General features: G+C 35.8%; 1 protein-coding gene across 5 annotated transcripts in view; it reads left to right on the top strand.

The window, feature by feature from the left end:
* Positions 1-26,677, top strand: part of LOC149085233 (leucine-rich repeat, immunoglobulin-like domain and transmembrane domain-containing protein 2) — a 180,498-nt gene that overhangs the window by 108,824 nt on the left and 44,997 nt on the right. The window contains exon 1 of one of the 5 annotated variants that reach the window (XM_089233119.1): positions 5,793-5,893. The exons of 3 other annotated variants lie outside the window; for them this stretch is intronic. The gene's annotated coding sequence lies outside the window, so the exon portion shown is untranslated. Of the gene's footprint in view, positions 1-5,792; positions 5,894-6,159; positions 6,663-26,677 lie in introns of those variants that run through there. One more of the 5 variants, XM_089233117.1, reaches the window with a different exon arrangement.

The following is a 26,677-nucleotide window of genomic DNA, read 5'->3' as shown; positions in this document are numbered from 1 at the left end:
TCTGAAAACTCGTTGTTTGGATTATTTCGTTACGACTTAAGTGGAAGACAAGTAGCCGGAAATTATTATTCGCGTGGGAACTGGCCTTCACGTAGGCTTCAAGTTATTCAAAGCATGTGAAGGTTTAATGTCGGTGTCACAAACAGCGGACGATCTCATTAAAGAATCGGCAACGTCCCAGCGTGTTAAGTTCATTAAGATCGTAGCAAATGTTTAACCAAGGCTCGTCTTTACGTGTGAAGCTTCCTAAAATTAAGAAAACTGCTTTATACTCAATCTTCAGGTACGTGATACCGGTTTTAAGTCTTACGAACTTTTGCCGGGATCTAAGTTACGTATTGTCTTAATTTTAGGCATGCCAAGATCTTTAAGGCGACCAGCAGAGAAAAGGAGAGGCCAATTAAAATATCCCGTCGCTCCTCAATTCATTTGTTCCTAATCTTCTTCACCCTTCAATGTGGTATAAATTCCGTTTAATTTGCATGCAAAATTTACTTTTGTTTCCGAAGCGAAATTCTTCTCACGCTTCATCAGTCAATTCGGTTAATGGACCTAGCACTTTCTCGTATCTTCCGGCATTCTTAATTCGGAAGAACTCTAAAGGAGTGAACTATTCCTGAGTATTTCTTGCAAGTGAATACGAGAGAAGGTAAACTTTTATGTTCATGACCATCTATTCATTCCGGTAACTTATGATGAAAGCCCTTGATAGAGAGCGAAACAACTATATTCATTAGTTAATTTATATTACTTCCTGAGTGATTTCCGCTTTCTTGATTTTCTTCCGCAATGTATCGTAAAAACTGAGAAAAATCATTGAATGAGAAATTAACATAGATTTGATGCTAAAAATCGAAAATTAACAATTAGTGTAATGCAAGGCCGGCATTACACTATGAAAGTTTTGTAAAATTGTTTTTGTAAAACTTGAAAAATGCAACCAATGAGCCGATCGATTACATTCGAGCAAATGCAGCCGATCAGTTTATTGGTTGTATTTTTAAGTTTTATAAAAGCAGTTTTACGAAACATTTATAGTGCAATCCCGGCCCTTGACAGATTTTCGTTTTATAAAGGTGCAAATAAAAGCACTAACCGCTGAGCTGACTATATTTTGATTCCATTTAAGGCAGGTTTCCGTCTTAGGCATTGTCGGTCTTGATAGGTTTTACTGCAGTTGATTTTGTTAAAGTATAAAGAGAAGTGGGAGCTTAATGGGACAAATTCCAGTTTTTGATTTTTTTCAAAGTGAAATAAGAAAATTTGCATTTTTCCTTTTTGTTTTATTGCAGAATATACATATGTTACACGATGAAAATATTCAAAACAAATAATTCTAGTTGCTTTTGCAGTGATGATGAATTTCATACATCAACTTTTGCCCCTCTAGAGCAGTGATTCCCAACGTGGGCGTTAACGCCCCATGGAGCCGATGGAATGTTCCAGGGGGGCGGTAGAAGCTACGGGTGTAACATACGGACCTATGGATTAGATTGCGTTGGGGGGCGATGGAAGAAAAAATTTATGAATAAGAGGGCGATGGGACAAAAAATGTTTGGAAACTGCTGTAGAGAGACAAGTAAAAAATAAACCCACATAAACTGTGAAATTACAGTATAAATATCACTGAACCATACTGAATGTGACATTTTTGTTTAGAAAAAAAATTTCTTTCGAATAATTTTACAATTACGCTTATTTGTAGTGTTTCAATTTTTGATTTTCTTACAGTTTGATTACACATTGGCAAAAATATTTTGAGTTTCACGCACACATACATCTACATTATTTTTTATGTAACCGTTATTTCAATTAAAAAATCATTAATCATTTCATCATTTAATCAATTAATTTACAATCAAGCACATCCTAGTTGTCATACTTTTTCCATTATATAACTCAACTTATTGAAAATATGAAAAATGATATACCGAATAAACTAGACACGCCTTCTCTAAATCTATATGTCCCATTAGTCAGCCACAGCCTGAAAGCTCTTATTTTTGAAATCTAAACAGCACATCTTCATCACAAGAGCATTTAACTCAAATTTATGGAAAGTACAATATATTTAAAGCATACAAAAATTAGCGTTATCTTCACCAATGTAAAGGAATTTAATTGTTCAAAATCATTCACACAAACAAAAAAAAAAAACCTCAAACGTATTGATCAGGCTATTTTGAACTGATATTTTTGCCTTTTTTTCTCTCTCTAATAAGCACGGTTGGTTCACTTCTTGTGATTAGCGACAGCAGCATGATTGTTGTCATTCAGATCTGCAAGAAATATGTAAATAAAAATAACACAAATATAACTGAAATTTGGCCTTGTCCCATTAGACCCACTTCCCTCTAGATTTCCAATTTAATACAAAAGATCCTGAAATTATATTTAATTGTGAAAAAAAATCATGTCTACTTAGTTTATCCGAAATTTACTCCATATATATTTTATCCTCTGAATGATTGGATAGCTTAATGTTGCATTTTCCCCCGAATACTCCAAGATTTTCCTTTAGAAACAGCTAGGACGAGGAAATTCCTTAGGATTTCCGGATTTTTTTTTTTTCCATACAGGTAAGCAGCTTACACTCAGACTGTGATCCAGGCCACTTGACCCCGGATTTTTACCGCTGGTTGTTTTCCTGGACTCATGTTAATCCCGTAAGCCTCGCGAAATTCGAAATAGGAAGCTTTTAGAATCGGATATGTCAGATTACACATAGCGAAGCGCAATTTCACGTGTTGGACAGGTTTTTTTCGGGTCCATGAATTCGATGCGATCTTCTTACCAGCAGAACAGGTAAGAACCTGTTATTTTCTGTACACACACACATTTCAAGAAGATTTCCAAATACATCGGATTTATGTATATGCTGATTTTCAAGGATTTTTTTCTTAGCAATTCATTTTCCTCGGACGATGCTGGATACACACAAAAAATTTTGTATTGTCTTATAAAGTTGTGCATTGGGCAGATGACTATTAATCTGGACCAGCATTTCTCAACCTTTGGTCCGCGACGATGACATAGGTGGCCGGCATGCTGATTTTATAATTTAATTCTAACTTTGAATGAAAAATTATTCAATTGTTGTAAGTGATATTAGTAACACACAATAGGGGTTCAAATAAAAATTATAGGTACCTTCATTGTCAGGACTGGCAGAAATTTTGCCTTCACCAAGGGGTGACCCAAAGCGAGGGGGGACCCTTGAAGGTCATCCCCGGATGAAGAAAAGAGGAGAGAGAAGGAGGTGAAAGGGAAAAAGAGACGGTCGGAGTTCTGGCCGGTGAAGAGAAAGAGACGAGGAGCGAACTCCAAGAAAGAGAGAAGGGCGGAATGCTCGGTCCGCATCTTCGCAGTTTTTCTTAGTGGATGATATACGTGTGTGTGTAATATAAAAAAATGTCCAAATGATTTAATCCAGAATAAATGTCCACTCAGAAAATTAACTAGTTTCGTGTCGATTTCACTATACCACAAAGAGACCGACGGACACGCGTACCGACATTCATATAGTTAAGTTCGTCGTTCTTCATCGAGAAAAATGCGGGAAATTTCGATCCTAAATACGGGATATGACTAATTGCAGACAAAAAATGCAATTAGCAACAAGTTTTCTAATTACTTCTATTATTGTTTTAAAGGCTGTAAAATAAAGATCTACCACAAATAAACCAAAATGTATTTGGTAAGGAAAAAAACTAAGTGACCCGGTGACATTATTTTGTTGAGAAAAATACGGGGAACTATAGTATAAAATATGTTAAAGCACGGGACATCGCCAGTTATCATCAAAAACGATGCCATACGTCGGCAAAATCACTATTTCATTGTTGTTAAAATTGCGAAAATAACGTTGAACCTGACAAATATGTGAGATGAATATTTACATTTGTAGCCATAATTATTATAAGATAATTTATAATAAAGTTATGAAAATGTTTTTATTCACAATTTTAATATTACCAATAAGCAGTGTTAGAAAACATTACAGACGCGTAACAAAGAGTCGGAACGACCAAAATTACAGGAATACGGGACACGAATCGTCCGCCAAATCATTTCAGGCATTTTATTGGTCCTCGGGTTCAGAAAGGTCGAGAAACGCTGAACTGATCTATTGTGTTCATGATTAATGGTTCAAGAAGTTACAAAAATTTGGACGCTATGCTTTTTCGAATTGTTTCGAATGATGGCTATTTCTGAGATACAAATAACTATTCAATGATAATCTAAAAAAATAAAACGTTTTGTTCCTTTCGAGAATTCTCGATTCTAATTGAGATCAATGAAAAGAAAACAAAAATTATTTTTAGTTGTCGTAATCTGCGAGCAAAACATATATGATCAAAAGCTATAGACAGAGAGAAATTCCACAGGGATCTATATCCGAGCTGAAAAATCCCAATTATTTTCCTACGAAACTGAGTTATTTAAAAAAAATGGATTTAACATAAGTTTTCTTACGGATTGGAAAATCCGATTCTAAATTCGTTATGTATTGTCCGATTTCAAGGAAAAAAACAAATCTGTATCAAAATCCGATTATTAATATCGTTTTATAGAATCAATAGTAAAAATATAATTTAGAATTTAATACTGCCGAGAAAAGTTGTAATTCAAAAATAATTTTTTAACACTTTTCATGTGTATCTCAGATATCTCGATATGCATGCACAGATATATTTTGTTCTATAACTTTTATGTTAAAATGTACCATTTTTAAAATATGTATCATGGTTATTTACCTCATTCTTTTAATGTTGTTAATTTGATATGTATAATAAGCAAAAAATTAATTGAATTTTTTCGATGTCAATTAATTAAAATAATTGATTATCGATTGATTATAGACCATCAGCTATGCTATGTATTGAAAAATTATATGGAGTTCGGGATTTAATTTCCAGCTGATTGGCGATTGTTTGACGGATAATGCATAGTTAAACTCGATTATAACGTCAATAATTGACGGCTACGTCTGATTCCTATAAAGAAAAATCTTGATTGATCTTGCTTATAACATCAATTAAAACGCAAAGAGCTCGGACACACATAACGACACATTTTTCGTTGTTATTTTTATTTATTTTTCATAGTTATTGATCATTTAACAAGTATACGGAACATTCCGTAATTATTCCCTCTCCCGACTCTTGTATAAGAAATGTCCCGTTTTTACAACGAAGCTTACTTATTTTTAAACCTCGCAAAAATCGGAGATGACAACAATTTGCTCGATTTATGAATTATTTTACTATATATATATATAATTTCAAAAATAAATTATTCTCTCATATTTTACATGTTAATTTTTTTCCTATAAAATACATTTTAAATCATTGCAGACTTTGCTGTAGCACTTCATTTCTTGCCCAGTGTAATTTATAACCCTTGCTGACCGTTGGCAACATTTTCAGTGAGAATTGGTGACATACCGTATTTATAATCCCAAGTTCCCGTATTTTTTCTTGATCAAGTATGGGCAGAAAAATAAAATAACTTCATGCATAATCTCTGATTGCATCTGATTGTATATTTCATATTTGAAAGGTCTTGAATACATCAACTTTGATTATAATGACAAAATTTCGCGGAATTTTCAATGCCGTTACAACCGAGTTTGACTGTGATTTAATATTTTTAAGAACAATTGACAATTATCTCTGTGACAGTTGGCAATTATTTTAGCAACAATTGGCGATTATTTTGGCAACAATTGGCAATTATATTTCGGTGACAATTAGCGATATACAATATTTTGTTTCACAAATACTCGTATGTGTCTCGATGAAATATGATCACCCTATTGGTGATGTATTTTTCATTCATAAACTTTCTTCACGTAATGACAGAAAGACTTGTGTTCTGACGTTATATCCAAGTAGGCCTACTTTTATTGTGTTCGTAATCAATGTCATCCAAGTTTAATGAATCCTCGTGAGTAAAAGCCGATCTGGTATGATATGGATTGATGGCTATGTACAAAGCGCTTGAAGAATTGCCTTCAAGCGCTTTAGCTATATACATCGAACCTCAAATACGTATCCGTTACTCAGAACAAAAAAAAATTATCAGTAAATATGGACGGTCGATTTTCAATCACGCTCTCTTATTCCGGTCAGTAACAAATGCTGACTCTATGCTGGGCTGTTGTGATATTTTCCGATAAGCAATGACTCAGCTAACCATCAGTTCTTCTGACTAAACCCAGCACATCCGGCGTTATTGTTTTCCCGAATCGATAACGAAGAATAAAGCCCTATACGTGTTTATTCTCTCAGTTAAGTGTGTGTTTCCACTACTGTTCTGTATTTTAAAACCATCCCCTTGTGTGAAAAATCTTCCCTCCTTGTGTTGTGTGTTAAACTTTTACAGATAATATTCAGACTTGGTGAATGGGGAATCGTTGTAAAAGGCGATATTCTCTTCCCCTACCTAAAAAATGGGGGACGGAAAGAGGGTCATAGCGGTGGAATTTCAGGAATGTCCGTTTCTTAAGCCGATTTGGCGGTCGGTCCACCTCGTGCTGCCGCACATGCTTTAGGCATTTGAAAATCGTGTGCGTTTGTACCAAATTGTGTACTCTTGCTGCTGGTTTACAGTGTTTTTTCCTTATTCTGAGGATACTTGTGGAATTTTCTTCAGGATTTGTAAGTTATTTTCGTTTATATTATTGCTATTGAGATTTGAAATGAAGCGTCGAAGGTTAAATTTTGAAGATTTTTGTTTATTCGTTACCGATTTTAATATAGAATTTCATAAAATTTATTCCCCTCGCGTGATATATGTTAATTTTTTTTTTTTTGAAATCGACTCACGAAGGGTTTTTTTTGTTACTCTTAAAAGTCATTCTGATTTTTTTTTACAATTCCAAAATCTAAATATTTGCTTCAAGCTTGTATTGTGATAGTGAGAAGTAAGCTTTATAAAACATGTAAAGATATTTTCTTTAAAAGAAAAAAATTCATAAAATATCAAAGGATGCTGAGATATATTTTTAAAATCTTGCAAAACTGGACATGCATTTCGATAATATTTATCGGATATATTTTCGTAAATAATTCCCTTACGGTTGAATATATTAGTTTTAAGCACTTGTGAAATTTGTCTGAGATTTTCACATATGTATCTTGATTTTCATAATTTTACCCATTTTTTTGCAACTGTCTGTCTGAAATAGGTCGTTTTGCGCAGTATCGTATCAAGAGTTTATTGAAATTTGATCATATCATTTGGACTAGAGCTAATAGCTTTGGATTATAAATCTTATGATTTTAATGCATGTATTTGGAGAAATATGCTGCCCGAGGTCAAAATTATATTATGAATATATACATTCGCAGAGCACTTCATGGAATAAAGTTGAAGTTAATCTCTGCTATATATAGCCTATACATATTTCTCTCCCAAAGTACACTTCGACATGCCCGTAACCTGATTACTACGACATTCCCCTAACCTGATTACTACGACCAAATGGTTTGGGACAGTCTCTTTGTCAATTAGAGGATATATACTCGCTTTATATCTCAGTCTACTTAACAGGGTCATGTTTTCGAAGGAAAGTCGCCAGTGACAAACACTTTATTATAATGAAAGCTTTTGTGGCAACTTCCGACATGCTGTTTTTAGAAAATTATATGCGAAAAAAAGTGATATATTGCTCTAATATTTTTTTCTGCCGTAACTAAAATGGATTGATTGATAAAGTATGTAAATCAATATAAAAATATATTGCGCTATATTCCATCAAAATTTAGGATCAGAAAGCAAGTTATGACCTGCAAAATGTGTGTTAGTGCTTTTAACGAATAACTTAGTTATATACTAGGCATTAACCAGAGTGCATTTAGAGAAGGTGCTTTTGCCAGAAATCATCTTTTGTCTGGCTTTAGGTATTCTCAGTAGAAACCTTTTAGGATGAGCATCTAATTAACGCCCAGTTTGTGAAAGCCTCTTGATGAGTGAGAGGTGGTGCCGTGAGCGAAAATGGCTTTTTCGCTAAGAAATCTTAATTGGCCTATTTCCTGGAATATTTCCTAATTGAGGATGCGTGCGTTTTAATCATATCAAGAGTCCGACAACTGTCATCTCTAGATACTTCAGAGCCTTGACATTTAGCTTGTTTGCCGTTTCGGCATCATCATAAAAGTTAGTTGATGGAAAACTTAATGTCAATGTTGAACCCTTTATCGATCCAAGTTAGCAAATAGATCTTTTTTTCAACGTCTTCACGGTGTTTTTTTAATGTGTAGGTCTCTACTATTTAATAGCATTTCGTGCTGTTGGAATGGTTTTAAGTAGGTGAAGAAAATTTTTATATTCACTACGTTCCAGACGGGCAGTTCTCATTTCATGGAATATATAAATCTTCGCATTACGAGGAAAAATTTTGCGCTTTGTTTATTTATTGTCACGTTATCACAACGGAGCTGACGGTGTTTTTCGCTTTCGTCCACGCCTACTGTGTAATTGTGGGTAGTATTCTTCCCTATAGTCTCCGGTCACCGTGCCTTACTCGAAAACTAAACTTCCGTGTACGAGCGTGACAGTTTGCGATACGAAAGTAGATGTCGCATTGTTACCACGCGTATAGGCGTTTCAAGTTTTTTTTTATAAATTCTGCTCGGCCAGAAGTTGACCGTAGACAAACTGATGGACCTCCATTGCATGCAACGGCAAGATCTTATGGAGGATATCTTTACTGAGGAAGAGAGAAGTGCGTCACTTCAAATAAAATTAGATGTTTAAAATGTGGGAATCTGTGAAAAATTCTGTAGTAAAGAACCAATCAAATAAAGCTGTAGCAGTGTGCGAGCAATAAACCTGTCAAAGAAAAATGCGAATTCTCCATTTCCGACAAATCCTAAAAAGGAGGCAAAAGCAAGTACCATTAGATACGTTCTTTTTCAAAGTCAGAATAAGTTTGCAGATAAAAGTTAATCACTAAGTCGTCCAAAACAATAGCCCTTCTCTCTTTCGTCGCGTTTAGAGTAAGTTAATTATACATTAACAGGTAAACATTATCGTATTTTGCATATTTATTTATGGCATTTTATATATATATATATATATTTTATTGTATCATATATTGTTATTGTGTTGTGTTATTGAATGGAGCCGTGTTATTAGTCATTTATATGTGAATGAATAATCGTGTAACGAATTATGTGAGTTTCCATTATTTCCTATGGGGAAATTTGATTCGAATAACGAGCACGTTGGTGGAACGAATTAAGCTCATTAACCGAAGTTCCACTGTAACTTAGTTATTGACATAGAGCTGAATAAATGAAATAAAACGAAGTTTTACACATATTCACAGAAAAATGAAAGAATTTGACACGTTCTGTCTAAAGTGAAAACAAGAATGCCTTTTGATCACAAATGCCTACTATAAAATGTCTGGCACAATAGCATACTATGTTATTTCATATTTGACTGTTTTGATCGCCTCAGGATTGGCCTCTCCGTAGTCTGGGTACAGTGAATCCCGCTTATAATGTATCCACTTAAAACGTTTTTCCACCTACTACAACTTATTTTCGTGATCCCAACTATTACTAATGGTCGTTAAAATTTTACAGTTTAAACCGTTTCCCCGCTCACAATGTTTTACAAATACAAATAAAAGTACACAACAGGCAAAATGCCCAATCAGGTGGCTGAGAAAAAGATGCCCATAACAAAAATATGGATGTCATATATTTCGAAAATACAGCAACCCAATTAAAAATGCAATTGAAAACAATTATATATATACATGATAATGGTTTTTAATGATGATGGTAATTTTATAATGGTTTTTCCGAAAAACGTTATAAGCGGAATCTACTGTACATATTTTTTAGAAATCAAACTTGGCCTCCGTCCACACAAACAACAAAGAGGCCAATCCAAATGAACCAATTTGATGACAGCCAATAATGACGCAACATAATTACGATGTTTCAAAGTGGATGCTTGCGATCAGCAGACACATTATTCTCGGTTCGATTTTTCTGTGAAAATTTGTCTTAAAAGATAATGTTGATATTGGGAAATAAATGACGTGCTATATTCGAATCAATTCTAATACAGAATTAAATTTTTTTTATCTTCGGTTAAAAGTGAATATTTGATGTATACGATGAGAAAAAAAAAATGAGATTCAATTTCTTTTTTTTCTGCTTGTCTTAGCATTGAAAATGAAATAAGAAAATTTCTTTTTTTTTCTTTAAAATTCAAAGAAGAAAAAATAACGTCCCTTGTCGTCCGTCCGCATAATCTTATAACTTTAATAGAAAATTATGTTCCGTGAGTAATTAATTTACAACGAAGCAAAACTGACTCTTGACTATCCAACGTTCTTACTTTGCTATTATTAAACTTAATTAGGCTTTAGCTCCACAGAGAGAGAGAGAGAGAGAGAGCGGCCTTTTATTTTTTTTTATATATTTTTCTTTCCTTTGGTGAAAAATTTTTCTTTTGTGTCGTTTTATATTTTATGTTCTTTTCCCCAACGACGGAGTTTGTTAAATTTATACAGCGAAAGTAACTTTGTACGGCCATGAAAAGCAGCCACAGCGGCCGTATGAATGCATAATGAAAGCTCAGTGGGATTTGACATAATTAATTTATATCTCGGAGCTTAGCGTAACGTACCCACAACGCCGCTTCTCTTGACTAAGTCTTCATCGGATCCGCTTGTCATTGCACCGCTAACGCTAGTTGATGACAGTACTCAAAACTCTAAAATTTTGAGCGGGCCTATGCCGGATTTTAAGTTTTCCTTTCCTTGTCTCTCCAAAGGGAATGAATTAAATATTTATCTCGAAAACTTGTATTGATCCCCTACGTCCTATCTTTTCACTAGCAGCTTCCCAAAGCTGGTTGAGATTCAGAAGAGCGAGAGCTTTACTTTTAACTCACTCAAGTTTTAGGAGGCTTTCAGTGCTCCTAGATCTGAAGGATTAACGAACTGACTTGGATGTGACGTTTCTATGATGTTTCGTACGTAATTTCAAACGTGAAATTATAACTTCGAATGAATTTCGTAGTTTCTAACTTTTTTTCCCCTTTGCGTTAAGGCTTTGAGATCTAGTTCTGTGTAATTATTTGCAATTTTCTAGCTTTTGTTAGAGATTGTGTTTAAAAGTAGTGCATTCAAACACATATACGCCTTTTACATATAAGAGGAACTAAAATCTTTTGAGATGCTAATTAAGATTTTATTGAATGTCGTTTCCGTTAATTTAAAATGCGAACGTTAATGACTTTTAATAAGATCTCATTCGCAGTGGATTGGTGCGATTTGCGGTGTAAGGAAATAAGAATTTTGTAAGAACTGATGAGAAAATGTGGTAATGATGGTTTTATCTAAATTTATATTTAGTCATTTTCTAGACGTTTTTGTTGTGGCTTTAATAATCGTAATTAATACCACAAACGAAGGCAAATGAGTTGAACGAAATCTTTACTCGTATGAAAATGTTGATTCCTAAATCTTCAAGAAATCTTAAAATAAAACATTTTAGTTAAACTCAAATTTCACTAGTTTTGTCCCAAAATTCATTTGGAGAGAATAATCAAATAAACTCTTGCTTTTAAAGATACTGTGTATTGTAAGATAAATTTATTTTATGCAGGATAGTGTATATTGTGTTCACCAATATAAATTGACAACTCTGTGACAATGCGTGTACATCGCACACAATGGATCGTTGGCTGATGTAGATTTGGATATTGTGAAAAGCCTAAAGGCGGAAACACGCTACACTGACGTGACGTGTAACTACGTCGCGTCAGATGGCGCGGGATCATATCAGACATTATACGGTGTGTACACTGGTCTGATGTTTTAAGAGATGCATCAAGGCCGAAACATAGTTTGAAAAATAGTTTTTTTTTTCAAACACCCATAGACGGGAGACGTGTTTTGGATAACCTTGATGAGGAAGAAATTACTGTATTAATCGTTGAAGTAAAGTACTCGAGAAGAATGAGGATGCATCCCATACAGGGCCACCTTTACCATACATGGTTCCCTGTGCGAAAATAATAGCTGGCCCCTTAGCCCCGATTTTTTTTTTCTTCTGTGAGAGGAATCGAAAATTCATGAAATGAAAATCACGGAAATTCGAAATAAATGCAAAGACAAAATTTTCAGAATTGGTGAAAATATAGAATAATAGAAATATAGTGAAACCTCGATACAACGATATTTTTTTAGCAGTGTTGCTCAGAAATGTCTATACTCGAATGTTACTCTACTACATCTCGATATAACGATAATCCCTCTATAGATATTTTTCCTAGGTCCGCACCAAAATCGCAATAAATTGGAAACCCGTGTATAAGCCGATCCCAAAAAATCCATGCATTTCAGAGAAAAAAAAATTCTTATATTTTCATGCAAAGTTAATAGTTTATGGAAATTTACAACAGAAAACGATTCGAACTTTATAATCCGTTTCTTCTGAGTCTCCAAGCTCATTGTAATCCATCAGATCATCATAGGGGGTGCGGCATCTTTGTTTTCATCTTCATCTGGGCTGTCATCGCCATTGTCACTTTCAAAGAGGATATCATCTTCAGTTCCGCCCATCGCATTGCTGATGCAACACTTTTTGAAGGATCGGATGATAATTTCGGTGGAAACAGAATTCCACGCCACATGTACCCATTGGCACACTACTAGGCCAATGTCAGGTTTCTTCAAGGCACCACTTTTTGTAGTTTCTTTATCATCGGAACTCATCCATTCGATCCACAAATTTCTCAGTCTTTGAAAGACTTGTTGATGCTCACATAAGGCTTAACAATCGACATTAGCCCACCTGGTATCAAAGCCAATGTTTTCGATTTCTTTGCCTCGTCTTTGACATTATCGGGGTTTTGAACATATCCCATACCAATAATGCCGGTTTCTCGAACACTGCTACAAAAATGACTACTGATTGTGGGGTCGAAATTTTCTCGTCAAAAACTGACCCGAGAATAAGCCGACCCCCCACGTGGGGAACGAATTTTTCCACAAAAAAACTCTGCTTATACAACGAGTATATACGGTAATTGCCAAACTCTCGAAAATATATATTTTCATGTTCAAACTGATTCCGACTGGGATACTAATTCAAAGTGGTAGATATTAGGGAATGGGAGGAGTAAAATGAGAATATTCGGCTAATTAATCAATTTCCTTAAAATTCATTGCAATTATGAATAAAATTGGTGTTTTATTATTGAAAATAAAATCATTGATAACATTAAATCATATTCAATTTTAATTATGTATACAATTTATTTAAATATTAAAAACTGGTAACTGAAAATTTTAATTGCCATGATACTGACAATCAAATTTAACGATGATATATTGTATTTTTGTATTACTTACAGAATCGGTTTTTTTTCAACACTTGTTACTATTTTACATCTAATCAAAAGAATGAATCAACCATTATTTACTGCCAACTAGCAACGCATCATAAAATTTGACTCATTTTCTTGCTTTCCCTCTTTAGATGTTCTTTGCCCCTTTTGCCTCACTCAGTAGCTCAATACGTATTTTGTCTAGGTACGCCCTTCAGTTAGTGAACTTGTGTATAATTCATGCTCACTTCCACCTTATTGAAGTAAGATTCAATTGTCAGTTTCATGTTTTTCTTATCCTAGAAATTCACCCTGACAACCTTTTCTACTGAAGGGGATATACACCCAAAGCCACAAAATGACGGTTAATGTTATAATTTGGGTATTGTTATCAGTTTTGCAAAGAACGGGACGAACCAATATTATAACATGGGAAAAAATTCGTTTGTGTAGTTAGCGTGACTTCTCTCTCTCAGATAATCTTTTTTCCTTCGAGTTTTTTTTTTGCGCATTCTGAAGCTAAGGCTTAACAAAACTTATTTTTCTTCATGTAAGTTATCGTCATCAGGCTGCACAGTTATGTAGAAGGCTAGGTGTTCTCGCTCCCCCCTTTCCTGTTGATAAACATTTAGTACTTAATGTCGTAATCAATCCCTAGTATTCGCTGTGATCCATGTGCGTGTGGGGCTTCTTTTGCAATGGAGTTTCTGTGGCGAAGGGAAAAACCCTTTTTCAGATCGTGATCAGATTCAAATTCCTTTTTTCCTAGAGACTTTCTCAAGAGATCTATGAAACATTGTGCATTTAAAAAAATATCGTAATTTGTGATATACAGTACATTAAATCGTTCCATTCTAACGCCTCACAATGGCTGAATAAGCTGAATAACAAAAATGCAGGACTCTAGCTCAAACGAGGAAAAATTCCATTTTAGAATAGAACAAAAAAATGGAATGATTAACTATTTTGCAACGAATTATATGGAAAAGAAACAGAGTGGTCCGTTTCTCTCACCGACACCCGTTTACAATATGATGCTTTCGACCAAACGGGATGTATGGTCAACATATTGCAAATATTGCAAACAGGACTTTTTTCGGATGCAGATATCATTTTGTTATTGCTATCAGAAACCCAGAGTCCCGATATGATCTTTTCAAGCGACGTGTACTGCATTTGTAATCATCCAATATGCGTATCATTTCAAAGTTAGGGAGTTAATTCTGAAACACCCTGTCCACACATGTATACGATGTTTCTGTGTAAACACAGTGTACAGCATGGGGTATAAGAGTCAAAATATGACATCTGTGCAGCAGCTAAATTTTATACGTTTCCCACAGTGTCTCTTCAAAAGTTTCTTCTTTTCCTAGAGTACGATTTAAAAATCTTGAAATAACGTCGAGTTTCCGAGAACAATCACTGGATCAACTTTATAAAGAGCATCAAATAAGGATGTAGACCTATATACAGTCAATACTTCTCCTTCAACTGAAATCTAGTAACTGTACCGGAGATATATAACGTCTTAGAAACATTTCCGGCAGTAATAGAAAATATTGGAATTCGTGTGTGAATTTTTTTTCTCTCTTGCTTTCAATCCTAACATTTTTACGTTAAAGAAATTTTATAACCCTCAGGTGGAAATCCCTCACAATTTGAAAATGTAATTCGTAGGCGTGGTAATCCTGTTTTAGGACTTTTTTTTTCTTTCTATCTGTCTGAGTAAATGTCCCTTCCCTAGTCTCTTGGGTGAGGAATAATATGAAAGTATGAATTTCAGTACAGGCCAATAAAAATTTCTCCGGATTTCAGCGGAATTAGAATCAAGTGAAAAACAATTTCCAATCAGCAATTTTTCGCGCCGATGCACCGTATTGGAAAAATTTCATCGGCAACAACCGCCTTCAGTATTATTATTATTTTTTTTTTATCATTGCTGGGCAATTTCGTTTCGACAGGTACTTCTCTCCCGTTCGCTACTTTCTTTTCCGCCATTTTTTTTTTTTACACCTTCCCGTTTCCAAGAACCTTCTAGAAGTATTTCGATTTTTTTTTCCCCCCACTTATTTCTTAGCTTTAATTCTTTTCTCTCCCTGGAGCCGAGTTGCAAAAAAAAAAAAAAGAAAAAGGGTTGTATTCTATACCCTCTCCTCTCGCACCAAAGTAAAAAGACAGTTCTTTATCGATCTGCATTCATTTGGTGGAATTTATGTTCTATCTACGAAAAAATTCCAAGGAATTGGCCGGATTTCTCTGCATCTGACTGTCCAATGACACTAAATTTCACCGTCGAAAGAGTTATGAAGTGAAAATTAGGTGTATCCGAAGATTCTGTTGTCTATGGAATTTGTACATTAGTGATATCTGGTGAAAAGAGCTGTTTATTGTCAATGCGGTACCCGATGCTGCATCTAGCAAATGTTTCGCAATGTAGCTGATTTGGGACTTTCTGTATCGTAATGTTGCCTATCACGAGCTAGCCGAGAAGAGTAGACGTGGTCCAGGCCTGGCCACGGTAAACAACAAACGGCTCACTAGAGCCACACGGACTCGAACCTATTTTTTCTTCGATTGCTGCTGCGAATTTTTACTATTTATAACTTTTTTGGTTTTTAGTATGTTTTATTGTAGTGCATGTAATACATTGTAATTTTTATATACATATTAAGGCACCCGATACCGCTCAGCCCCCTCATCCGTGGTAAAATTGACAATTGTCGATAGAGCCTGGGCGGTGCGCGGTATGAAATGTGAAATACTTATCATGAGTGCCACTGTGGTGGTCGAGTGGCCATAGTGACGGCCTCTCATCGCGAGGTCTTGGGTTCGAACCCCATCGACATCACAGTGGTGGTCGGCCCAAGTTGGTTTTATGTGGTTCCCAAAGCGGAGGCGCAAATGCCGATCCGATCTCCCCGTGAGTCTCTCAACATGGAGCAACAGCCCTACAACGGTGCAAATATTCAATCATTACACGTCACTCATAGATGGCAGCACGGAAAATTCAAAAACATGACACTAAATGCTCACTCAGATTATGTACCTACGCACACACACATACTTCCTGCACAATCCAATCGGTAGTAAATTGCCCATGACGATAGACTAGAGTTATTCTCGGTGTGAATGAATGAATGTATATCACGAGTGTGTCTTCGTAATCGTAAGTGGTTAAACTTATGTGAAATTTGTATTTGGCTCTAGGGTCAAAGAGAGCGAGGTATCCCCCCAATAAATCTATTTAACCGAAACAATTGAAGAAACAAAAAACGGTGATAATATCTGGGCAGAATACGGTATGAATATTTTTCTAAGCGCACATTTCATTTATTTGAAAGCCCCCCCCCCCCCTATTCTTTTCCCTTTCGCAAAGTCTTTGACGACATCTGCAAAACCAATGCTACGTAACACATTAACACATCTGCTTTTACTTTTAGTAGTCTCTCCATTGTTTTGCATATTTTTGTTTCATTGCTTGACGTAATTCTGGCTTCAAAATTACAAAGTTGTGCATTTCTGTAGCTTTTTCATTAAAATTTTGCTTGATTTAATAATTTTCTTAATTAAGAATTCTAATGAATTTTACATCTTATTTGTTAGAATTGAGCAAGATAAAAAAAAAAAAAAGGTTAATGTTACTATCACCGTGTTTGAATTTGCCATAATATTCATTTTGGAATTTATCCCTTCAAATTTTTAAAACCGGCTTCAGGTGGAACCACTGAATCTTAGCATAGCCACAAGTACATGAACCTTATTTTTGGTAAATCACTATCATCGGATACTTTTTCCGATTCATTTTAGAGTTCGTTTGCAATCTAGGTAATAATAAGTCTGTCGCGTTTTTGTGGTGCAGTAACGATTTTCCTTCGTTTGATTTTGAATAAGTGATAGCAGAGAATATGACCTAAATTTGATTTGTTCGGTAACAATTGGTGACTGCGCTAATTAATGACGGCTGCCGCGCCTTCACGGGTTTTTTTTTTTTCAAAGTAGAAAAAAGTCCATGCAATTTTATTTTCATTCATCAAAAATCCCCAATTTTTATTTTTTTTCAAAAGCCAATTTTACATTTGTGTGTATGTTTATTTGTAAGGTATTCGGATCCACGCTAAAATCTCCGTAATATTCCAAGGTTGGCAGCTATGGAGTTGGAATTTTTCATTTATTACGTTCAGGATGAGTTCATAGCACTTATATCGTACATACGAGTAAATATCCATTTTTTTATGTTATGTAAAATTTAAATTATACGATTGTTCTACAGTATTTGATACGATTGTGCGGTTTTATTCAATTTAAATACACGATCTTGTTTTTCCACAGTTCGTCGTGGTGTTCATCAAAGGAGTAATCATCGGCGACATGAGTATTTACGAAAATTCAACTGCCCTTACGGGAAATTGAACCCTTGTCCTCTCACTTGCCGGATGAGCGCCCTAGACAACTAGACTACAAAGGCGACGAATATCGCAATTTGTCCTTAGACCTTAACCTATTAACGGCCAATTACTTTTTAATTAATTCAAAAAAACTATCTTTTACGAAAATAGCTGATTTTTTTCCCTGAACATATAAGGTTCTGAACTTAATTTAGAAAACACAAATTATTTGGTTCAGCTTTTATCATATCAATTCATTATTCTAAAATCGCCCATTTTCAAGGTAAAATATCTAAGTTTATGTTTTAATTATTAAAATAATTTTTGTAAACATACATGCATCTCAATTTTTTTTTAAATTCTAGAATATTGCCAAGAATGATAAATGCTCAATGAGACAAAAAAAAATTCCGAAAAAAAATTTCGAATTCCAGGGAACCTATGATTGTTCCCAGTTGGGAACATTGGCCACTACTGACTATTCTAATAAGTGCAATGCAGAGGAGTGGCATTCCAAAAAAGAATTTATTGCTTTTTCCCTCTCTCTGGTATGTCTCAAAAGGAAGGAAAAGTATCAAATTTCACATTACAATGTTTACATGCAGCACCCCCTTTTTCTGTGAATGACCTGCCGCCCCCCCCGCATTCTCTGTATTTTTTGAGTGATTTTGTTGGTATGTTGGTCTTTCGGTTCTTAGCTGATATGTGGTCTTGTAACTTTCTACAAATTTTTTTACCATCTTTTCTGTTATACTAGTAGCTTATTTGACTGAGTTTGAGAGATTCTGATACATCACATCTCTCTGAAGAATTCGAAATGTGCCAGCCTGATGAAAATGAGTGGATTACAGACATGGCTCCCCCACCCACATCCTGAAGCAGGGTCCCTAAGCTGGGATCTTCACGGGGGCCTCCTTTAAGATGAATTTATAGCGTGAAAAAACAAAAAAATGATTAAAATCCTCCCGAGCTCCAGGGCCGGAGCCTTATCAGCCCACCCCTTGTGGAGGCCATGGTTACAGATGAGGAAGATATCGATGACAACATGCTTGGCCCGGTCGTTCCTGCAAATGTTTGTGGATATCTAAGTGTTTTAAGATCACCATGTAGTTCATTTGTGGGCGAATTTGCAGATCCTATCAACATGCTTTCTATTAATTACCGATGTCAAACGATAATTACCCAGTCAAAAAATAAAAAAACATCATGTGTCAAGTGTCAAAAGACTAAAATTTATGCAACCGAAGTGGAAAAAAAGTACTGCATTCGACCAAAATATAGGAAGCGAACCTACTGAAGCAATCAGTCATAAGTTTCCTGAGCTAAGTACAAGCCGACTCGATTGAAATTTTTTTCCCAAGAGTACCTCAGTTACTTGGCTGAGATGACAAATATTTATGTTGCACAAAATGGATCGAATTTGAAAATTGAGTGGAAATAAATCACAAAGTTTTTTGGATTGCTTTTACTAAGTGGGTATCATGGAATACCAAGTGAAAATGATTACTGGGGTACTTTCAGAAGAGACAGGAGTACCGATCGTCCCCAGTGTTATGCGAAGAAATAAATTGAGAGACATAAAAAAGAACTTCCATTTGATAGATAACTCTTTCTTACAACCCGGTGATAAGTTGGCTATCTATGATGAATTAAATGAAAAATTCACACACATTCAGCTTGGGTTGTTCCATGATAAACTAAGCATTGATGAATCAATGGTACCGTATTACGGTCATCATTCAAGTAAGATGTTTATATGGGGAAAACCGATTCGCTTTGGATTTAAAATTTGATTTGCTCAAACAGTGGTTTCCCATATAAAATGGAAATATATGCTGGTAAGCAGTCATCGGAAACTGTGCCATTAGGTACCGGAGTTGTAAAATAATATTTTATCTTTATATTTTTAAATAATCTTTTAACTTACCATGGGATCCATACATAAACCTAAACCCGTATGTACGTATTCTTTTGTGAATTTTAGACCAGCATTTCAGCTCATAAGTTATTTATTATAATCCAGATATGCATGCCTTTTGAATATATTCGAGAGAAATTTATTTCCATCATTTTTAAAATTCTATATGAATTCTTTAAATAAATTTATTAAATGATAAATTTTGTATCATCCTGTACAGATGGCTTCACATCGAAAAATATGTTTAGTCAGATCCGGCCAATGTTTCCAATTGGGAACATTCAAGAAAACGCATAGGGAAATTTTTTTTTTCTTCAATTTCTCGATTGATATCTCTAAAAAATCAGAAGGAGAAATTAACAAAAAAAATAATGAAAATCAGTTGGAATTTGAATTCGGCCGGTAAAAGGTTAACACTGTACACTTAACGGGGCTGAAGTGCAATCACCTGGCAAGTGAGAGGACGTTGGTTCGATTCCCCGCAATGGCAGTTGAATTTTCTATTTCCTAAATTCATCTTCGCATCAGCCACCTGTTAAAAAAACCGTCGTAGAGACAGCGGAGAGGGACATACATCATCTTCGCATCAGAAATTAGTGTTCGAAGTTTTTAATTCCCATTAACAGTATTTTTGTTCGGTATATTCAAACGTGACTAGTTTCCAAAATTTTAGGTTTAATATACATTTGAAAGTGATTAAGAGGAATGTTTTTGTTTGAATACTATAACATAATAGTACTTTATTTTACCTGGGGAAAAAACGCAATTTTCAATAGGAAATGTAAATTTTCTCGCGTGATTTTGAGTGAACACACCCCCCTAATGAATCTTATATTGCGTCTACTTATTTATTCAATATGGTACATCTAAAATGGCAGAAAATTTCGTTAAATCTTTCGACGGATGCTAATGTACTTTTATTCCCAATTTTTTTTTTTGGAGTTCAACAATATATTGTTCCATTTACTTGAAAATTCAATCCCCTTTGAATAGCCTTGAATGCTAATGTTTCGTTTTTATGTTTTATATATATGTATATATACACATTTTTTTTATTTTATTTTGTACAGAGCACACCCTGGTGTATAAACGTATTCTTCAGACAGCACTGCTCTATGTACTGGTATTGAATAATATGCAAGTTTGGTAAGGGAGTGTGGTTGGGTGCGACTTGACATTCGTGAATTGCAATGGAAGGCGTTTTCTGCCCCGCCCTGAATTCATTGAATCTCTACTTCCGCTGAGAATAAACGCATGAAAACGCGAAGAAAAAGGAGGTTACCCATCGAATCCGTCTCGGCAGGGCTTTTTGGCCATTAAAAGCTTTTACGGATGAGGTACCTTGCATCCTATGGCCCTTGAGTGGACCTTGGTAATTGATTCGTTCATCTCCGCTCCTTCATTCAACGGCGACGTACGGAATTTAGAAATCCGCCTAGATTTTTTTTCCTTCCGGTAGTTAGTGAAGTACTGCGACTTGTACAAAAAATGATAATAGTTCTTAATGAATTCCAGGAATAGTTGTAACATATTAGCAAGGGGCCGCGATTGACATATCGAAAAGTCAAATCATGAACACTAAAATACCCTATATTTGAAGAGGATCTTCTCTGAAGATCTTTCTCTGAATCTGTGGGCTAGGGTTCGGTGAGCTTGCTAGATGTCGTGATATATACGCTCCAAGGAAGAGACTTCTCACTGCATCTATAGCATAGTGGTAGCACACTCACCAAGACCGAAGAATATTAATTTTCTTCACAAAAAAATAATCTACTGAACAACCAGTTTCCTGCGTATCCTGTAGCTTCTCTCTTGCCCTGGATCTACGCAGTGCCGTCGGAAAATCATAGCCCCCGTGGGAAAGTGGTTTTCTGGGGGCCCGTAACTGTCCTATTGGCACAAGGTCTCTCGGTCTTGCTCAAATGGGACCATGCATAAGGATGGCTCTGCTTCTATGAGTAGTTTAGCTGGATTCTGAAAGTAGTTAAACATTTTCTCACTGTATATCACTTGAAAGCTATATTTCTTCCCATCGATATTATTTTTCACAGCTCGCACTCCACCCGCAGTCATATTGTCGTGGCTCCCCTTCTACTTGGCTTTCAGCCGCGGTCCCACTTGAAGTAGACTATCCTGGGATTATGGGGGGGGGGTGATATTGTGGGTTCACGGAACCTTTGTCCCCGATATTTCGCCTCCGACATTTCGTTCCCGACACATTTGGCCCCCGGAAATTTCGCCCCTGACATCTCACCCCGGTACATTTGGTCCCCGGGCATTTCGCCCTGACATTTCGCCTGCCCTGATGACCATATGAGTGACCCAGTGAGTGACCATACCATATGAGTGACTCAGTGAGTAATTAAGTAAATCGGAAATTCATCTCTGATATTTCGCCTGCCCTGATCGTAAGCGTGACTGTATGAGTAACATATGAATGATGGTCCAAGTGAGTGACCACATGAGTGATCAAGTGTGAGTTGGACATTTACTCGTGACATTTTGCTTCCCCTGACCGCATGAGTGACCAAGTGAGTGATAGAGTGAATTGAAAATTTTCCCCCGGACATTTCACCTGCCCTGACCATATGAGTGAACCAGTGAGTGATCATATGAGTTACTCAGTGAGTAATCAAGTGAATCGGAAATTGACCCCCCCCCTGTCATTTTGCCTACCTTGACCGTACGCGTGACCGTATGAGTGACCAAGTGAGTGACCATATGAGTGAACCAGTGAGTGATCATATGAGTTACTCAGTGAGTAATCAAGTGAATCGGAAATTGACCCCCCCCCCCCGTCATTTTGCCTACCTTGACCGTACGCGTGACCGTATGAGTGACCAAGTGAGTGACCATATGAGTGACCCAGTCAGTAATCAAATGAATCGGAAATTTACCCCCGGATGTTTCACCTGCCCTGACCCTGTGAGTGATCATATAAGTGCAATAAATTGCAATTTTTGGCAAAATTTAGTGATAAGCCGTATTCAGCATTGCAATTTCCTGCATTTTCCTCGATGATGCATGGTGAAGCTATGTATGAAGGTTTTTATTTAAACCCATCTGGATATCTAGCAAGCGTGTGGGGAGGGAAAAGGTACCTTGGGGGATTTTAATGTTTTTGTTCAGGACGGTAATACCTCTTCTTAAATTGAAAAATTTCGCAGCAACGTAAATTTGGGAAAAATATTTTATGCTTCAACTGAAAATTCCAAATTCTTAGGATCCATTAAATTGTGAGTCACTTTGGTCACTCAGTTACGTAGCACTGAGTGATCAAGTGAAAGCGGTCATTCACTTGGTCACTCAGTGCTACGCAACCGCCAATAAAAAAGGAGGGGATGAGGAGGATCATCTTTGCAGACACTCCACCCTCGCACTTTGTCAATCAATCAATCGCTCACTGGGTCAATCATACGGTCACTCATGCAGCCATTCAATTGGTCACAGATTCACTTTTCGTTCCATCACTCAGTAACTCCCTTGGTCACTCACACGGTCAGTCCCTTGATCACTCACTTGGTCACTCATGCAGTTAACCACTCGGTCACTCATTCGGTCATTCACTTGGTCACTAATACGGCCATTGGGTCAGACACTCGGTCACTCATACAGTTAATCACTAGGTCCCTCATGCGGTCATTCACTTGGTCCCTCATGCGGTCATTCACTTGGTCACTTATGCGGTCATTCGGTCACTCATACGGTTAATCACTCAGTCTCTCTCTTGATCACTCATATGCTCAATCGCTCCCTTGATCACTCATATGCTCAATCGCTCCCTTGATCACTCATATGCTCAATCGCTCCCTTGATCACTCATATGCTCAATCCCTCAGAAATTTATTAAAGCATTCACTCGGTCTTTCATTCAGTCAGCCACTCGGTCACTCATACGCTCAATCATTCAGTATTTCCTTTGGTCACTCATACGCTCAATCATTCAGTATTTCCCTTTGTCACTCATACGCTCAATCATTCAGTATTTCCCTTGGTCAATCACTCACTAGGAAACTTACACCAGTATTTAATTAGTCACTCACTCGGAAACTTACACAAGCATTTAATCGGCCACTCACTCTTGGTCACTCATTCACTCAAACGTTCCATCGCTCAGTAACTCTCTTGGTCACTCACACGGTCACTCAGAGTCAATCACTCATACGTTCAGGGCAGGTGAAATGTCAGGTGTGAATTTTTCGGGGGCTAAATGTACCGGGGCGAAATTTCCGGGAGCCAAATGTAACGGGGACGAAACGTTCCAGGGGCGAGATGTCGGGGGCGAAAGTTCCGGATCCCGATATGGTCCAGGTTGAGAACTGCTGGTAGTGTATTAAATTAGATGTACTTGACGTAAATGGTGAACTATGTAAAATTAGTGCTCTTGTATTTTAACCTAATTTATTGATTACCGCATAAAGCTTTTTCAGTATGTTTGCAAAATTATCTATGCAAATATATGCATTATGTATGCAAAATTTATAAGTACATTAACTAACTCTAATAACTGAATTCCCCAAATAAACGAACAGCTTACCAACATGAATAATCATGCTCAAGATAGAATTGCAATCCCATGATACTTTAACATGGTTTTCTGATATTTTCCCATTGTCTTTATCCAAAGAATTTTTGAACGTGTTTTCTACATTCTACAGAAGTTGTCATTTCCCTTCCAACAATCAATATTATTATGGGAATTATTTTGGTGAAAAAAGTTTCAATCTTGATCACAAAACAATTGGAAAAAAATTATGAATGTTAAGCATTATTATTTTAGCAGTTATTCTGACGTTTAGTTTGTCGTCACTTTGTTGGTTTTTACACGGCTATTTGAAACACGAGATCATCGTGTTTTTCCTATTACGGGTTAGAATTTCCACGAACTAACTAAAAATTTCTTTCTGTAGAATAGGAAAGCTTTCTGAAAGGAAAGATGACATTTGTGCAATAGGGAAGCAAATCCTTTTGTAACGTCATTCGAGAGGCCGTTGGAGAACACTTGTTGTACCCTGTATTTGTATCAATTTTCCGAAGAAAAACTAGTGCTATAGAGAAAACAACGTAACTTCTTCCTTTTACTCGTATAGCAACGAAACTGAATGCACGAAAATATTCACAAATCCTCATTGGAAATTTTGAATACCTTAATATAATCCGACGGCAGACGGCAAAACCTCATTTCGGAGATTAAAAAATTGGCATTTTGTCTGGGTCCATTCTTGTTGAGAAATTTTAAATTTTTTTGTTATTCAGAATATATTTTTAAACTAAGTCTGTCTCTAATTAATGTGCTTAAAATGACAGAAATGGGAAAACGTTGTTCGAGAAATTAGTACCATTCGTCTTGTAAGTTTTTCATTTGCTTCTGAGGTAAATATAAGTTTAGCGAAAATCTACCTCTGCTATTTGTTTGAAATTTTAGTTTACTAAAATTAAAAGATGTGACCCTCTCAATTTTAATTCCCCTTTTCATCAATTTAATATTTTAAAGTAAATCACACAGACAAGTATTTATTCCTTATTTCCTAATCATTTTGAAAGGGAGTAAATAGTACTGCTTTTTATAAATTAGAAAACTCGATGCTTTCATAAAGATGTCTCATCAATGAAAAGTTCATGTTAAAGTATCTATAAAAGCATGCAATACCCAATATTGCACAATGTTTTACAGTTAAAACAGAAGAAACGACACTTTACAGAATTCTGCTTCTGTATTTAAGCTTTTACGGTGGATTTAAGCTTTCAACATATGCTCATGACAGCGCATTCGAAGCTTTAACCCAAGTGGTATTGGAGGAACTTCTTACACAAAGATTTCTCTTCCTCTTTTCTTGAAATTCTGAGAGGGATGGGGAGACGTTATTTCAATTTCATATTTTTGAATTTTTTTGCAAGAATTTTTTTAATAAAAATAAAATACTACCCGGATATATCCTTTGAGATACACTTAATCTGTTTAAAACAATGTTTTATGGAAAAGAATATACATCTTGGAAGCATTTTCAGCCCCTTCAAACAGGTTCTGACAATTTATGAAGTCTTGCACAGGATGATGAAAATTCATGGCTTGATCTAAGTTATATTTATTTGAGTATAGAGACGCGCTATGTATTTAACATTCACGTGCAGTTTTTGTTGTTTATATGTTCAGCTGGTGACGTATGTGCAAAAAAAGGAAATGTTTATGGATACTAAAATTGAGTATAATACATGAAAGACATATTTTGTCTGAAATTTTACACATTTGCAAATTTTTCGTAATCATTCAAAACTTCTGAAATATTGAGTAAAACTATATCAAGCTGAATGCATGAACATTAACGGGTCTGTCCAGCCAAAATTTGGGTCAACTTTCCGGACCCTTCACGAAATTCCGGATCTAAGAAACGGATCCTTCACAAAATAAAAATGAATGAAACCATAAATTTGACATTTTATTTCTTTTTTAATAGATTAACTAGATTATTTTGCTTCCCTCGAAATTACTTATTTTCCAAAATTAATAGCAATTTTCATAAAAATAAAGAATTTTCACAAAAACACGACTATACAAACGAAGTCTGGACAGTCTCCTGATTAATATCAGGAAAATAAATTTTGGGGAAACAAAATACCTATTACATAGCCAAAAGATGGATGTCTTTTGGATTCCCAATGCTCCAGCAGTTTGCAGAAATTTACCAAGTCTAATGAAACAATCTGCCGATCATTCTCAGTTTCGAATTTTTTTATCGTATCATGGTCATTTCAAGCTCGCTATGTCCATGTCTTTCACCAAGAGGCTGGTGCGAGGACTAATCCAAGGAATTTGTAATTACATAAATTGTAAATAGGGTCAACGTTTGTTATAACGACCATGCGTTGTTCCTACCGTTCCATTGTAACGAATGGTATGATAAGTTCCAAATCTTTTTCCATCCATTTCTTATGTTATTTTCACCTGATATAACGACCTGCACAGACCATTCAATCCAATACAACGGCAGAAGTCAGCTCTGTACTCCTC

The sequence above is a fragment of the Pholcus phalangioides genome, unplaced genomic scaffold, assembly GCF_987345545.1.
Source record: "Pholcus phalangioides strain wild (caught in Gottingen) unplaced genomic scaffold, Ppha-v1.0 ptg000007l_1, whole genome shotgun sequence".
Lineage (NCBI taxonomy): Eukaryota > Metazoa > Arthropoda > Arachnida > Araneae > Pholcidae > Pholcus > Pholcus phalangioides.
Note: the sequence above shows the minus strand (reverse complement) of the source record. Positions and strands in the feature narration are given on the sequence as shown.